We start from the raw sequence: 13041 nt of genomic DNA on the forward strand, positions 1-13041 counted from the left end.
GAACAAACATGCGGACAAAGGAGACCCAATAGATGTTGTTTACCTTGACTTCCAGAAAGCTTTTGATAAAGTTCCTCATCAAAGGCTCCTTAGAAAACTTGAGAGTCATGGAGTAAAAGGACAGGTCCTCTTGTGGATCAAAAACTGGCTAATTAATAGGAAGCAGAGAGTGAGTATAAATGGGCAGTCTTCGCAGTGGAAGATGGTAAGCAGTGGGGTGCCACAGGGCTCAGTACTGGGTCCCATGCTCTTTAACTTGTTCATAAATGATTTGGAGTTGGGAGTGAGCAGTGAAGTGGCCAGATTTGCAGATGACACTAAATTGTTCAGGGTGGTGAGAATCAGAGAGGTTTGTGAGGCACTCCAAAGGGATCTGTTGAGGCTGGGTGAGTGGGCGTCAAGGTGGCAAATGAGGTTCAATGTGGCCAAGTGCAAAGTATTGCACATTGGGGACAAGAATCCCAGCTACAAATACAAGTTGATGGGGTGTGAACTGGCAGAGACTGACCAAGAGAGAGATCTTGGGGTTGTGGTAGATAACTCACTGAAAATGTCAAGACAGTGTGCGATTGCAATAAAAAAGGCCAACACCATGCTGGGAATTATTAGGAAGGGAATTGAAAACAAATCAACCAGTATCATAATGACCCTGTATAAATCGATGGTGCGGTCTCATTTGGAATACTGTGTGTAATTCTGGTCACCACACCTCAAAAAGGATATCATAGTGTTCGGGAAATGTCCAGAAAAGGGCAACTAGAATGATTAAAGGGCTGGAACACTTTCCCTATGAAGAAAGGTTAAAATGCTTGGGGCTCTTTAGCTTGGAGAAACGTCGACTGCGGGGTGACATGATAGAGGTTTACAAGATCATGCATGGGATGGAGAAAGAAGTACTTTCTCCCTTTCTCACAATACAAGAATTCGTAGGCATTCGATGAAATTGCTGAGCAGTCAGGTTAAAACGGATAAAAGGAAGTACTTCTTCACCCAAAGAGTGATTAACATGTGGAATTCACTGCCACAGGAGGTGGTGGCGGCTACAAGCATAAACAGCTTCAAGAGTGGGTTAGATAAAAATATGGAGCAGAGGTCCACAGTGTGTATATATATGTGTGTTTGTCTAGATAGATAGATAGATAGATAGATAGATAGATAGATAGATAGATAGATAGATAGATAGATAGATAGATAGATAGATAGATAGATAGATAGATAGATAGATAGATGGATGGATGGATGGATGGATGGATGGATGGATGATAGATAGATAGATAGATAGATAGATAGATAGATAGATAGATAGATAGATAGATAGATAGATAGATAGATAGATAGTTTTTTTGGCCACTGTGTGACACAGAGTGTTGGACTGGATGTGCCATTGGCCTGATCCAACATGTCTTCTCTTATGTTCTTATGCAGCTCTTCAGCAGGTGTTGAAGTACTCTAGTCAGCCACAAATAATGAGGCAATCATGGGGTGATATTGGGCGCTGGTCTGCCCTGTAAGGGAGCCACACAAAGGCTTCCACCCATTTGGGAACACTGGTCTTGCCACTCCAGATCTATCACCAGCAGGCAGGCTGAGGAAGGGTTCCATTGGCCTCACCCAATGTCTGAATCTGTGCCCTTTGCCATGCTAATGCTTTGATGGCTGTAGTCAATAAAGCTGTGGCCTGTTTTTTCCCAACTTGATTGTTGCATGCTTATGTTTGTTCCCTGCCTCCTCCCCCACCTTCCCACACGCCCTTAGGACTGTAAAAATATTGCTTTGGCAGCAACTGCTATCACAACACAAGGATCTTCATTATGTGACTGTAGCTAAGCTGCCTGTAAGCAAGAAAATATTTTAAAGCAATGTTAGATGTTTTTAAAAGCCTTGGAATTGTAAAATAATAGTATTACTCAATGATCCCGAATATTTTCCAGCTACAAGCAGGTTGGGCACTCTGACATAGGGTGGTGGGTGGAACCATAAAATGGCTATCACAGGAGGTGGAGCCAACCACAAAATGTAATGGAATGAGGTTATGCAAAACTTTAATAGTAACACTTCAACATTTCATGTAGAATAATTGCTTATTAGAATGTCTCTCAGTGTCTCCCGAAGAATCAATTTTTTTCTATTGCTCCAAAATGAATGATTAACTTATTTACAGGAAACAAAAGAAATAAAGAAATCTAGAGATAAGCACAACATCTTTTTCTTTAAACATCGCATTTCCATTTTCTTTAAACATAGCAATTTAAACATAGCATTACAGCCAGGGGATATCATCTATCTCCTAATTTACAGTTATTTACTAACATTCCAAGTCCTCAGCAAACAAAAATCAATATCATCAGTAAGCAGGGCTTCAGTTATGCAAGGGAGGAGTACTTAATTCCCAAATTCTAAACATTATTAGTGTTGATGCATGGATTTTTCCCAATTTATCAGGAAATTGAACACTTTGGGCTTGAAATTATATAGTGAAGGAGGATGAGGACTTGAGGCTCATTGGGACTTGAGGCTTGATGATATCATGGGTGGAATCTGGCAGTATCATGAGATCTGGTGATGTCACATTCAACAGCAATATTAATAGAATCACTTACATACATCACTAGGTACATGCTAGTGAGACTCTGCAGTTACAATCATGTGTCTTGGAATAGACATGCTATTTATGAGCCTAGACATCTCTTGTACATGTGTGGTCCTTGGGTCCCCCCTCTTCCTTGTCACCTACCTTGTCCATTGAATAGTAGGTGCAGCTTCGTAACAATCCCTAGATTAGGAAAGTGGCAGCCAGCCAGCCACCAGGGACTTAGCCACACACCCAGCAGCCCTCATTGAAGTCTGCACCACCCTTTGTCCACTTGCATTGGGTTGCTTTTGGTGGGGGGATATGCTAATGAGTTATGCTAATGAGCTCCACCACCTATTTTTCTACAACATGACCCCTGTGCATAACTAACCCAGGCCCAGCTTCATGCTACTGTACAACAGCAGCCAACCTACAAAAGCCAGTGAGGTATAGTGGTTAAAGTTTTAGATAAGATATGAGAGATCCTGGTTTGAATCTCCACCCTGCCATGGAAACTTGCTGGATGATCTTTAGGCCAGTTACACATTCTTTAGGACAACTGGTGGAGAGGAGAATTATGTGGAGTGAGGTGCAGTATAAATAAAGCAAATAAAAATATGTCTGAAGATGGTGGGAGGTAAAAGGTTAATGGATAGGAGGTGGGTGGGAAGGAAAATGAAAGGATGAAAAGGTGAGGATGTATGGACTGCCAGGAGAAGAATAAGTCCTTGTAGGTTCCCCACTGTGCAACTGAGCGCAGTGGCCAACACTGCCTAATAGGACTGTGAGTCCCTGTGATGCATGCCAAAGGGGAGGGAAGAGTACCATCCAGTTATTTTTCATCCAATCCAAGTAACTTTTAGGCAGAATATAGCTACTGAGTACTTAATAAAGCTGTTTCCGCACAGTCACCTACTGCGGTGTAGGTGATCAGCATACTCCAGTGTTAGGAAACAGTTCCCCACATGCAGATCCAGACTAAGAGTTTGGCCTGGCTTTTTTTTGCTCTCACGCGAGTTTTCTGGACTCCTGGTTTTCCCAGTGTTCCATTTTTTGCTGCAGCTTTGAATCTGTGGTTATAGGTGTGGAATCCATCTATTTGGTGAAAGACTGCCCACACTTTGCCAGATTTCTTTGCCCACTATCTCTCCTAGTCATGACGTGTGCAATTTGATGTAGGGAGAGCTTCCAAAGTGAAAGTGCCCAGACATTTATTACAAAGAAAACCTATAAACTTCAGACCACACAGCCTTCTGGATATGGAAATTCAGCCAATACCTATATATCTCTTGGCTGGTTGAGTTTTGACACGTCAACAGAAAATTTCACTCTTGTTTTCTCTTTAGAAAAAATGGCTTTTGCAAAAAAAAAAAAAAGGCTTCTCACTGGTTTTAGGCATTCCTAGTTTACCACTGGAAAAACTGATTATCTTCACTATATCTAGGTTTGCAAACAATCTAACTTTGTAAAGAAAACTCAACTTTAATATAAGCATCTCTCAGATTTGATAAGGTGAAAAAACAAACTACCTTAAGTTGTACACACCATTTGAGGTCACTGTAGCAACAATGTGGCAAATGGATCTATAAAATGGAGGACTGGTCTGTCAGTGACTACTAGTCATGGTGACTAAAGGAAACCTCCACATTCAGAGGCAGTCAACCTCTGAATATCAGTGCCAGGAGGCAACATCAGGAGAAGGTCTCAACCTGTATGCTCTATTATTGGCCCTTTTGAGGAATTTTTGTTGCTGTGTGAGACAGGATGCTGGACTAGATGGACAATTGGTCTGATCCAGCAAGACTCTTCTTATTTTCTTAACCACATTGCATTCTGAGGCACCTCTATGCAATGCTCTGGAGGTGGCAAGAGGGGTAAGACAGGACACATGGAGCTGCCTTATACTGTATCAGTCTATTGGACCATAAAGGTCAGTATTGTCTACTCAGACTGACAATAGCTCTCTAAGTTCTTCAAACAGTGGTCTTCCACTTCACCTATTATTTGAGTCTTTTAACTGGAGATGAGAGGGATTGGACTTGGAAACTTCTGCATGCCAAGCAAATGCTCTACCATTGAGCCACAGTCCCTCTCATATGAATGAAAAAGGTAGAAGAACATGAGGTGTCAGTATGTCAAGACCTGCCAAGCAGGAGACTGAAGAGGAAGGTGATAAGAAACAAGGCTCGAGTGGAGAGTGGGATTTGCCAGTCTTCATGGATCTTTTCCCTTGTCAATTTATTCTCAATACTTGGAGATATAAAAACTTTTGAAAAGTACCATGGATAAAGTGACTGGCATATTTGCCATGGATAAAGTGACTGGCATATTTGCTTGCCATGGCATGTCTTTTATTAAAGAACACATAATAGGCCATACTGTGCTATAACAGCAGAGAATGCATAAAAACAACCTATCTTTCTCTCTATCTTTCTGTACATGCACTTTTATATAGAAAAAGAACATTTTTATTAGAATGTCGTAACTTTTGGTACTCATTATCCTCCTTTCATCAGGCATCCTACTGATGTCTAACAGAAATTAAAGTAATCTCATATAAGCAACTGCTGAACTCATGAATAGATCCCTGTAACCTGCAATACAGTACAAAATTCAGATCAAAGTTCAGACCAAAGAATGAAGAGAAAAAGATGGCTCAAGCTGAGCTGTCATCCATCTGATATGCAGGTATCATAACTGGAATCTAAGCCAGGACAGAGCTAGGAAATACTCATTAGTAAATCTCTATTGGGGACTGGAACATCATAGCAGAACTGTGCTGTAAATGCAACAAACGTCAGACAACTGCTCAAAAGATACTGTTAAAATCAAAATGGAAGTGAAACCACAGAATCAGATCAGAGGCAGAAGCACGGAGGGTTGCCAACTTCCCAGCTGGCCTCTATAGCTGCACCTGTAACTGTGACTGGATTTGTGGCAATAGAAAGTAGTTTTGTTTATCTCTGTTCCATGAAAAGCTTTATTAGCAAAGTATGGCCACCTACTGATCCTTCCACATGCTAAAAATAGGGTATAATCCTCTGTATTAATAAAAGAACATGAATTCCAATCCTTTTGGTGTATTTAGTCATGTTCTCTCAAGTACACAAAAAGTACTCATGTCACACAAATACATTCTACAAACTTGAGGTCAGCTGTGTGTATAAATTTTAAAAAGTCATTCATGGTTATTGGTTAATTTGTAACAACTCAGATTTTGAAGCAAGTTAATCTCATTAAAAAGTGAAAGCAAAGAGAGCTGTGAAACTGATACAATGCTTAAAGCACTTCACTGAATGAAAAATAATTTACTTGCAGGCAATATGATCTAAGATGTATCTTCGTCCTTTACTTGTCTTGTTGTATGATTGACTACATGCTCTATCAACAAGACTGATACAATACATATCAGTTCTTCCCATGAATGATTCCCACAAACAATGGCACTGTTCAAACAACAGAAAACAATTTGAATATCTGAGGGCCATACTAGACTAGATGGGGAGGAGGAATCAACTGCATTTGTATTTTATACATATGTGGATCAAAAGTAGCGGAATGTATCTGTTTTACAAAATAGGAAGGCACATGTAAATGGATCTAAACCCTGTTCCCCCAATTTACCTCACTGCATTCAGTTGCTTCCAATGCTTTTTCTATGGGTTTGGAAATGTTTCAAATGTATATTGGGATAAGGGGGATTGCTTAATTATGCTTAATAGATAGATTCATTGTATAGTCAGTCTGTGCTAATTATCTACGGGTTATATTTGTTGGGTTTTTGATGCAATTTCACTTCCTGTTGTCATTATATATGCATGATGATTTTTAGCCAGTGAGATTGGTAGAGCCAATGAGAATGTTTGCACGTACTTCCCACCAAGGCTAGGTGTCAATATGCATAGTGACCATTGAGGGAGAGCCCTAATAGGCTAATCCATATATACGGGTGGTGGTCTAGGGGAAAACATTTGATCAGTGTGCTAAACCGTGTGCCTGGCTGTTATTTGTGGTTTTCTCCACATTACTCTGCTAATCATATATCTAAACACCAACAATATTCCCAAACAGTAAGAAAGTAATCCCGTTGAACTGTCTACTGGATATATTGCTTATTGTCATCAAGAAAAATGAAAACAATGAACAGTTCATGAAGTACTTCAGCTTTTACAGCTTAACCTATCCTTTGTCTCATCAGGAGTATGAAAAGCTCAAAACTTTTATCAACAGGTGTCACAGAACTGATGAAGCCAGCCACTGGGAAGGCACAGTTCAAGCTGCTGTCAGAGCTATCGGAATATGTTTTTCTTTCTCCCACTCTTATGCTCTCTGTAAAAGTGTGTGTCAAGTAGCTAGGGAAAAATACCCCTTAGGTTCACATATTGCAGGGGAAGAGAAATCAGCAGAAGGAAGTGTTACAGCTGGTGCGAATGCTAATAGTGCTGGCATCAGAACTATCTCTGGACAATCATGGCAGCAAAATCCTATGCATCTGAGAATATACTGTGAACAGTGCAAGGGAGTCACCTTCCTGTGACCCACTGCAAAAGACAAAGTCAGCAGCAGAGATGACTGTGATGGTGGCAGAGAAGGTGCCAAGTATAATTAAAATCCTGTCTTAAGTGTGATGTTCCTTTCCTATTCACCTTCATTTTATTGCTGAAATCATAACAATGTATCTACTAGCTATTTATGAAGCATTTCATAAGAGATCTATGAATCTTTAATGTAAAAAAAAAATCCAGGTCCTTTCATCTTAGACAAAAAGAGAGGGAAATGTAAAATCGACTATATGTTTCTCAGTGTGAAGTATATACTTCAAGTATCCACCCTAAGTGCACTATTTATTTATGTAAAACATTTTAATGCTGCCTTTCCACCTGAGCAGGGTCTCCATGGTGGTGAATATAAAAACATTAAAACATTTGAACAACTTAAAACAACATTTAAAAATATAAAATAATTCAATAAAAATGCAAGCAAACACCAGAACCAGGGAGGAGGGTCAGTAATTGTTTTTGGAGGCATGTCAAACAAAACAAAGTCTTCCTCTCTGAGAGAATGGCACCAATAGAGGGAGACAGATGAATCTCCCTGGGGAGGGAATTCCCAAGTTTAATGCCACATCTGAGAAAGACCTTTTTTGGGCTGCATCCATCTAGCCTCAGATGCCAGTGGCAACCAAATCAGGGCCTCCAAAGATGCCCGGAGTGTACAGGTAGGTTCATATGGGACGAGGCAGTTCTTGGAGTATGTTAGTCCCAGGCAGTACAGAGCTTTCGAGGTCAATACCAGCACCTTGAATTAAGTTCAGAAACAAATTGAAACCAGACTGATTCCTCACCTACAGTTGCTCCATCCTTGGGCTTCTGCTTGAGCTGGTGCAAGAGATCAATTTCCCACCAGTTGCTGTGCAGGAGCCTTTTGATCTGCAGCTACCTCCCATTCCCCAAGGGTGATCGGATCGCTAAAAAACTAGATCCAGTTGCTGCAAGGGAAATGGGAGGTAGCCCTGAATCAAAAGGAGCCCGTGCAGCAACTGGTAGGGAATTGATTGCTTGAGCCAGTTCAAAAAGAAACCTGGGGGTGAAGCAAATACCAGTGGGAAATCAGTTCCAGTGTAGATGGAACAAGACGGAAAATACATGTTTCCTATAACCCAGTGCAGTCAACACTCTGACTGCAGCATTCTGTACTATCTTCTGTTCAGTCTTTCCACAGCCTTCCTGGGATCTGTTGGTAGAATGAGATAGAGTCAAGTGTCATCTGCATATTTGTGGCAACTCAGCACAAATCTCTGGATGACATTTCCCATTGGCTTCACATAGATGCTGAAAATCATCAGAGTTAAGATGGAACTTTGGAAAATCTCATAGGTCAGAGGCCAAGGCAGCAGAATCACAGTACCCCACACCAAACTCTGAAACCTATCCTTGAGGTGGGACCAGAACAACTGCATATCACTCCTGACATTGGGATGATACCTTCAGGGGCAGTCTAGTGACCCATGACAGAGTCTCCTCTCAAATCTTCCTCTTTCAAAGCAGCCAAATGGTACTACTAATTCGATCTATAAAATGGCTTGAAGGCATGGGTATTTAACCCTCTGCCCTTGGAACAATTAAGGAGTGAGTTTGATTCTCCACTCATTAATAGCTCTAATCTGGGAGAACTGGGCTTGATTCTCCACTCTTTCACATGCAGTTGCTGGTGTGACCTAGGACTGTCACTAGTTCTCTCAGAGCTGTTCTCTCAACAGCAATGATCAAAAGAGCTCTCTCAGCTTTTATAATCTCTCTCTGAGACTCTGAGTGAAGGGTAGAATATAAATCCAATCTCTTCTCCTCCTCTTCTTTTAGATGGCTATGTGGAGCAGGGCAGTGGAAATATTGCCTAGACAACTATAGTATAGACATTGAATGGATGAGACTATTGTTTCTAACTCAGGTTGTATCTAATTACAGAGAAAAACCTGAATCCAGGTGGTGGGGAAGATTAAGTGGTAAAGAAAAGTAGCTGTAATCTCCCTTTTAGTTAAAATTAGGGCTTATTTTTGAGCAGGAATGCACAGGAATGCAGTTCAGGCTGGCTTGGTGTCAGGGTGTGTGGCCTAATATGCAAATGAGTTCCTGCTGGGCTTTTTCTACAAAAAAGCCCTGTGCAAAACACTGGTGATGTCAGGGGGTGTGACCTAATATGTAAATGTGTTCCTGCTGGGCTTTTTCTACAAAAAAAGCCCCAGTTAAAATCAAAATCCTAACATTCATTACATGGGATATAATATCTTGGGTCTCCCTCTTAACATCTCTCTATCAACCCTGAAATAAGAATAGAACTAGACAAAATACAGTTTCAGAGGGTGACTGTGTTGGTCTGCAGTAAACAGATCTGAGTCCACTAGTACCTTAAAAACCAACATGTTATAAAGAAAACACTTTCAACAATCAAGGCTCTACTTATGTCTAACTGGGCACAGTGCAAGTGTCCTGCCTTCTGTGGCCTTTTAAACTGCTAAAAAGTGCTCCTCAAACTTCAGAGGACTATTTGGGTGGGAGGAGAAACTGGTCATAGAAAGGTTATTCATTAGCATGTGTGTTCTCCATATTTAGTTAAATTTGGTCCTTTATATTGTAATGGGAGTTCTCATGGTCTTGGGCACACACTACCATGACCAATTTCTCCCCCATCTTTTAAAATCAAACTTGCAGTTCTACATGCTCAACCTCCTACTTACTCATTCAGAAAGTAATTTAAATGATATGTGATTCATCAATGATTTTACCTACTCTCATCCAAAGTTGCTCAATAGCCAAAAGAACAAAAGACTTTGGATATCTCAGAAATGTCACACAGAATAGTACAATACTCTGAATAATGTCCATATATTATAAACCATACATTATAAACCAGTTTAGGTATGGATGCTGAAGTCCAGTGCAGTCTAGAAAGCAACCATCATGGTTCCAGGAAAACCACTTTCTTACATAGGATCATTGTGAGGTTCACAGAAAAATAATTTTAAAACTTTTTGTTCATACAATGATTGTGTTTTTGGGAATAACAAATAGCTTAAACAACTGCCAATATTTTTGTTCCATTGAGAAAGAATTGCATTAAACTTAAATGCCTAAAATTAAAATTAAATGACCTGTATGCCTTCTGGGTACATTACATAAAGTTCTAATTTCTCTGCAGGTAAATGTTTGATCTTGTGTATATTACTATTGCTTAACATTACCCAAAACTGGAAATGAAAAAAATCAGCAAAAGTAACATTAAAATAGAGAGAAATAAAAATAGTAAAGCTCTCTGTCGAAGAAAGTAATAGTGTGTGATATCATAAAAATCAAGCATGGTATCTATAATGCATTAATATTGTACAGACAACAAATACTATCTGAGGCATCACATTAGGGTAGCAGAATGTTGCAATAAATAATAAAATAAATAGTAATAGTAAAAATTGCCTTCCTTCCTAAAGGGAGCTCTTAAGAGGCTCTTTAGAGACACATATTTCACAAATGCCTAATGGTATTCCCAGATGTACAACATTACATTCTTCCACATTCAGTCCTATAGATTTGGGGAGAACCTTTGAGATAAGAGAAACTAATACACTTTTAAATCCAACTATGCAATCATTACACCCACTGGCAGATTTTCATTATGGGCAGAGCATTCTTGATTTACATGACAGCTGGCCGTTTGAACATAGGTGTAATTGAGGCGTTGCAAGTCCACTACCTAAGGGCTACATTTCGCTGGGTTGAAACAGGGGAGGCAGCACAGCTGGCTGCACATTAGGTCATTGCCATGTTATTTATTTATTTATTTATTTGTTACGTTCAATTTCCATCCCGGTCTCTCTGCAAGCGAACTCAGGGCGGCTAACAATCTATAGCATAATACAATTTTAAAAACCAGTAAAATACAGTTTAAAACATTTTTAAAACATTTTGTGGTGCTATACAATTTTTGATATGGTGGGGTCTTTCTTCTTGCTGTTAGTGATCATATAATGTTTGTAACTTCTCAGCGATGTGAGGTGGCAGTTCTTCCCTGTTAGGTATTGAAGGTCTGCCAGAACAATTTGGTTTTACAGGCCCTGCAGAATTGAGAAAAGTCCATAGGGCCCTTATGGCCTCCGGGAGGGCAGTCCACATTTCTGGAGCTGCCGCTGAGAAGGTCCTAGCTCATGTGGAAAAGAGCTTGTCTTGTTTTGGTCCAGGGATGGACAATAGGTTTTGTGTCCCTGAACACAGTGCTCTCTGGGGAACATGTAGAGAAAGGTGGTCCCATAGATAGGCAGACCACAAGGGCTTTAAAGGTCAAAACCAATACCTTGAAATGGACTCGGAACACAGTAGGCAGCCAGTGCAGTTCTTTCAGCACTGGCTGAATGTACTCCCATCTAGGGAGCCTCATTAACAGCTGCACTGCAGTGTTCTGCACTAGCTGTAGTCTCCAAGTCAGGTTCAAGGGTAGCCCCATGTAGAGAGCATTACAGTGATCTATTCTCGAGGTGACGGTGGCATGGATCACCATAGCTAAGTCATCATGTTCCAGAAAAGGGGCCAACTGCAGTACCCGCTGAAGATGGAAGAAGGTGGATTTGGTAGTGGCTGCTACCTGGGCCTCCATTGTCAAAGAGGATTCCAGAAGAACTCCCAAGCTCTTGACCTTAGGGGCCGATATCAGTGGCACCCTGTCAAGAGCCAGCAAAGGGATCTCCCTTCCCAGGCCACCCCAGCTCAGATGGAGAACCTCCGTCTTCATCAGATTCAACTTTAACTGACTCAGCCTGAGCCAAGCTGCTACAGCTTGAAGGGCCAGGTCTAGATTTTCCAGGGTACAGTCAGAGTGGCCACCCATCAATAGATAGAGCTGAGTGTTATCTGCATATTGGTGACATCCCAGACCATACCTCCTGACAATCTGGACAAGGGTGTGCATGTAGATGTTAAATAACATTGGGGAGAGAACCATGCCCTGTGGCACACTGCATATAAGTGGGTGCCTTTGGGATGATTTTTCCCCTATCATCACCCTTTGTCCCCAACCTTGGAGAAAAGAGGCCAACCACTGCAGGGCAGACCTCTGGATCCCCACGTCGGCAAGGCGGCTAGACAGTAACTGATGATCAACCATGTCAAACGTGGCTGACAGATCTAATAATAACACCCTGATCCAGATGTCATAAGAGGTCATCCATGAGGGTGACCAAAACTGTCTCCATCCTGTAACCTGTGAGCCGCCCTGAGTCCGCTTGAGGAGAGGGCGGGATACTGTGAGCCGCCCTGAGTCCGCTTGCGGAGAGGGCGGGATATAAATCAAATGTAATAAATAAATAAATAAATAATAAATAACCTGGCTGAAAGCCAGATTGGATGTTAAATCTGCTGGCATACTGTCAAGGTGAAGGCAGCAGGAGGGGAGGGGCAACACAGACCTATGGGATTGGCGCGTCCTCAGGTGGATGTTGCTGAACATGACAGCCAGGGGTGGAAAGAGGTATCTCCACTCCAAGAGGGGGACTGGAACAGCTGATTGAGTAGAGTGAGGGGGGGGGCTCACCATACCCAGCCAGCCCAGTGTGGGAAGGGATTGGTGCTGGCTCCCTGAGGAATTTCAAGGCTGTCAGTAGCAGTGGACTTTATTTTTGTGATCCATGAGAATGAATGGGGTATGCCAGCTTTTTCATTGTTGTAACTTTACGCCTGTAGAAGGGGGCTTACCAAGGCTGAAAGGTCTTAGGAAGCTAACTAACTCTGGCCACATCCCCAGTGCTGCCCCCACTTATGCTGGCATGGCCATCTACACCCTAGTTGTGTCGCCATATAGCCACAGCACCCCTCTGCCAGCAGCCATGAGTGGCCAGCCACTCAAGTGCCCCTGCACTGGTGTAACTTCTATTTGCGCTGGCATAATGGGATTTAGACTAGTGTAACTGACACGCCAACATAGACGTT

The sequence above is a fragment of the Heteronotia binoei genome, chromosome 4, assembly GCF_032191835.1.
Source record: "Heteronotia binoei isolate CCM8104 ecotype False Entrance Well chromosome 4, APGP_CSIRO_Hbin_v1, whole genome shotgun sequence".
Classification (NCBI taxonomy): domain Eukaryota; kingdom Metazoa; phylum Chordata; class Lepidosauria; order Squamata; family Gekkonidae; genus Heteronotia; species Heteronotia binoei.